This window comes from Dipodomys merriami, unplaced genomic scaffold, assembly GCF_024711535.1.
Source record: "Dipodomys merriami isolate MVZ:Mamm:240054 unplaced genomic scaffold, mDipMer1.0.p SCAF_27, whole genome shotgun sequence".
Lineage (NCBI taxonomy): Eukaryota > Metazoa > Chordata > Mammalia > Rodentia > Heteromyidae > Dipodomys > Dipodomys merriami.
The window spans coordinates 10,546,034-10,550,993 of record NW_027204159.1 but is presented as its reverse complement, the minus strand read 5'-3'; the positions used below and the strand labels follow the sequence as shown (position 1 = coordinate 10,550,993).

Sequence of the window (4,960 nt, the reverse complement as noted above, 5' to 3'; positions counted from 1 at the left end):
TTTTCTTCTCTCTCTTTCTCATAAGCAACATCATAATCTAGTTATTACATTGTTTAGAGAATAAATATGCTAATCCATGCAAATTCTTATAGAATAGCATGTGCCAAGTAGATGAGAAATGGTAGTTACATTTAAATGAGGTACTAGAAGTAATGGGCTTTTTGACATTGCTTAAGAGAACTTGCAGACACTGTGAAATAAATAACCTTTTGTGGCTATTCACCCTACAGAATTCCGTAAGTTTACCTCCCAAAAAGGTCACTGGTCACAAGCAAAGACAATTGGAAACATCAACCTTCAGCAATTTGAGGCTCATACATAAAATCACTGCTTCTACTGGTGACTCACTCCTGTAATTCTGTCTACTCAAGAGGCTGAGATCTGAGAATCACAGCTCAAAACCAGCATACTCAGACAAATCTGAGTGACTCTTATCTCCAATTGACCAGCAAAAAGCTAGAGGTAAAGGTGTAGTTCAAGTGGTAGAGCACCAGCATTGAAGGGAAAAGCCAAGGATGTGAGAGGCCCTGAGGCCTCAGGTACTGACAAAAACAAAAACAAAAGGAAACCTGTCTCTGTTTACTTCATTGGCACACTTAGCAAGCATTAGTCATTCTTAACAGTATTATTATGCCAAGTCCTCTTGGTTGGCAGTCCCATTGACTGCTTCTATTCTGTTATAGCTGCACTGGATGTCCACTGCCCATGTAATTGAAATGTCCCCCCCAAGATCCTCCAAAGTTAATTTTACCCAGTGCACCCCACAAAATCCTTTCTTTTTTCAGCAAGGAATATTTATTTTTTGAGTCATTGAAGGAAAGTTCTCACAAGCTTCAAGTTGTAAAGAGCCAACAGGTGACTGCCATATACTTCTGTCCTTCCAAAACAAAGAGATCCAACACCAGACACCAGGGTCCAAACAGTAGATGATATGGAATGTTTCTTCATGTAAAAAAATGGAAGGTATAGTGCAGTGGTAAGATAGTAAATACAAAGCACCAAACCAGCACCCTCATGGTTGCTCTACTTCCTCCTGTCTACCCCTCAGCCCCTGCACTCATTTTCTTTTCTGGGATCTGCCAGGGAGCCTGGCTCTTCCCAATTTTCAGGTCTGAGTTGTCACTATATGTTTACATGTATCCTGCTCCTGGGGCTTGAACTCAGCGTTTGGGCACTGTCCCTGAGCTTTTTTGCTCATAGCTAACTCTCTACCACTTGAGCCGCAGCTCTACTTCCAGGGATTTTTTGGTGGCTAACTGAATATGAGTCTTACAGACTTTCCTGCCCAGGCTGACTTCAAATTGTGATCCTAAGAGCTCAGCCAGGATTATAAGTGTGAGCCACCAGTGCCCAGCTGAAGTGTCATTATTTACTTGAAATCTTTCTGGGCTCTCATCAGCCCCGGGCTGTCATACTTTGTCTCTGTTACTATACTGCGCCCATAGATCCAGAGTTAGTTCCCACTAATTCCCTGTGCAGTGACTCAGAATTTCCAGATTCTTTGTTTATGTTATTCCCTCAGCTTGGATATTCCTTCTCGTAATCCTGGCCAAGCCTCTGCCAGTCTTCACCTACTATTCAGAGCCCTGGATATACGGTTTCTCCTTCACTGTTTCTGGCCTTATCACTCCACTGAGAAGTGAAGTCTTCTTTGTCATAAATCCAACAGCTCTCTGTATGCTTTTCTTATGTTCCATAGTATTACCACTATGTCATTATCCAGGTCCACCTCCAATCTAATTCTTATTTAAGGCAATGTCACTGTGTCTAAGAGCATAGATTTCAAATTGCCTGGGGTTGAATTCAGGACTTGCTACTTCCTATTGAGCTTGCACAAGTTACCTGTGACTTCATTTCTTCTTCTATAAATGGCAGGCAATGCAACCTGCAAGAGCACACAGTGAGCAATTTAAATGCACATTGCTAAGTGAAGAAAGTCAAGCTGAAAATGTTACATACTGTATAATTCCCACTATATGACATTCTGGAAAAGGCAAACTATAGAGACATTTAAAAAATAAATGATGTAGAAGTTAGACCAAAGAGGGATGGAATAGCAGAGCACAAAGGGCTTGGAATGGCTTAGTGGTAGAATGCTTGCCTAGCACAGATGAAGCCCTGGGTTCGATTCCTCAGTACCACATAAACAGAAAGAGCCAGAAGTGGTGCTGTGGCTCAAGTGGTAGAGTGGTAGCCTTGAGCACAGAGAGGCTCAAGGACAGTGTCCAGGCCCTGAGTTCAAATTGACACAAAAAAAAAAAAAAAAGAAAGAAAAGAAAAGAAAAGAAATAGCAGAGCACAGAGAATTTTTAGGGCAGAAAATACCCATCATCATTCTGTAGAGCTAGATATATGTTACTATACATTTTTTCAAACAACAATAAGAAGTATAAACCATGGGGTCTGAATAATTATGATGTGCCAGGCCGGTGTAGATTCCTCAGTTCTAATGACTGTACCAACCTGAGAACAGGGGTTAGAAAGGGGAGAAGCCGGCCACATGTGGGACTCAGGGATATGCAAACTACTATCTCTCCACTGTCCCCTTGGGTATACTGTGCTCTAAAAATTAAGTCTTAAGAACTAAAGATAAACCATCAATTGTGGTGATTTTAAAAGATGGACAGAGATTGATTTCTTTATAGAATCTCCTTCCAAGTAAAAAGACTTAAATCTCTCCCCTCCTATGTGACTGTACTCATTGACTTCCTTCTAACAAACAGAATAAAACAGAAGTGTGCATGATTCCTCCTTCCTCTTGCTCTCAGATCACTCAGTCAGCAGCCATTTTGGAGGATGCTCCAGCAACCCTATAAGAGGTCCACATAGCAAGGACTTGAGTCTTCCATGAGGTAACGAAGATAAATTAAATGACTCATGTGTGTAAAGTTATTAGATGAATAGCCAGATTGTGACAAATACTATTTCAGAGATAACAAATGAAGTTGTCATTTTGACACATCTTAAGCACACAGAGAGATGCTTGGTGTAAAGCAGCAAATACCATTACTCCTGTACTTATATTTATTAATGGTAACAGTTGCCATATTTTTCATAATTTAAGAAAAACAAAAAAGCCCTATATGTCTCCTTTTTGTATCCTATCTGATCTTTTTCTTTTTAAATATTATATATTTATACATAAATATTTATATAATATCAAATTATATTTATCCCAGTGTTATGTAGAGAAGAAATCTCCAAGATCATTGTGTAGATGAAAAGTGACTAAAGAAAAGAGAAGTATTTGGTAATACTCATATACCACACTATGGAGCTAGGACTTTAAAAAGAGTTTATAGTAGCCTGGAGTGACTAGTTGTCTGCTCTGTTGAACTTTTCCAGATGCTTTCTTCAGACTTCTTGGAGAAACTACTATCATAGTCTACCAGATATTTCTGAGATTATCAGTTGTTCACCAATCAGCAACCAAGCCCCAAGACTCAGTTTCTCAGCCTAAAATCTTCCCACAGAATGTGGGAAGATTCTGTCACCAGGAGAGAGAATGAAGCTAACACATAGACACAGCTACACAGAGGAGGGAGAGAAGGAAAAGATATGGAGAAAATTATTAACATTATTTAAACCCTTTAATGCCATATTCCTAAAATCTGCCCTTTCTTCATTGTTGACTTAATCCAGGTTGACTTTTTTTTTTGGGGGGGGGGCCGGTCGTGGGGCCTAAACTCTGGGCCTAGGCACTGTTCCTCAGCTCTTCAGCTCAAGGCTAGCACTCTACCACTTGAGCCACAGCACCACTTCTGGCTTTTTTTCTTTTTGCTTATGTAGTGCTGGGGAATCGAACCCAGGGCCTCATGCATGTAAGGCATGCGCTCTACCACTTGAGCCACAGCACCACTTCTGGCTTTTTTTCTTTTTGCTTATGTGGTGCTGGGGAATCGAACCCAGGGCCTCATGCATGCAAGACATGTGCTCTACCACTGACCTACCTTCCCAGCCTGATTGACTTATTTTTTACAGACCTTGCAATGAAGTCCTGACTCTTCTGTTTATAGTTGCTTATAATCTGCCATCGCAGAACCCTATATATATGGAATAGATCTGTAATTGAAAATGATGATCACAATGATACCATAGAAATATCACTAACTTTGAACTTAGGGAACATAGAAAATGTAACTGTGGTCAAAGTTATAATGTGGCACTTTCCTTCTCAAAGGTATTTCACCTGTCAACCATTCATTCAATGAATATTTATCAGATTCTTCGTATGTGCTAGATGAAAGGCTTATGACCAGAATAGCAACAGGACTTAGAGATAGTATGATAGTTTTCTAGATACTTTATGTGAAATTAATAACATTCATTCTAAATAGACTTCCCTTAATAAATAATACATATTTTAGTTCCTAGAGTAAAAGCCAATCGGGGAACTCAATATATTTAGTTTTTTGGGGTAGCCCAAAAGAAATGGGAAACAATAAATAGAGGACTGAAGAAAGATATAACAACCTTAACCAATAATTACAGTCAATATACTGGGCCTCATATTAAGAAGCAGAAATTTTCAGGCTATATAAAAAATCAAAACCTCTTTATGTTGACTATGTGATGTATATTTTAACTAAAAATGTATATAGAAAAGAAGAGAAGAAAATGCCCAAACCTGCAAATAGTACCCATAAGAAAGCTAATATAGCTATAAATAATATCAACCAAAGATCATTTAACAAGGAGTTATATCCAAGATAAAGGCACATATTTCATCATACCAATAAAAGGATCATTACAACAAGAAGACACAGCAAGTATAAATATGGTCTAACCCAACACCAGAAGTTCAAAATACAGGAGGCAAACATTGGCATAAGTAGAGACAAAATTAGACAACATTTACAATTATAATTGGGGATCTTAATTTGCCTCTTGTGGTAATTGATAGAACAAGTAGACAAGTAGATAATAATTGAAAGAGCAAGTCATTACATAGCATCTCCAC

The 4,960-nt window shown here is 38.8% G+C and overlaps 1 non-coding gene across 1 annotated transcript; it reads right to left on the bottom strand.

Annotated features, from left to right (window-relative positions):
- Positions 1-3,784: 3,784 nt before the first annotated feature.
- Positions 3,785-3,859, bottom strand: Trnav-uac (transfer RNA valine (anticodon UAC)). Its single transcript has one exon. It is a non-coding gene; the product is annotated as a tRNA-Val (tRNA).
- Between the last annotated feature and the right edge of the window lie 1,101 nt (positions 3,860-4,960).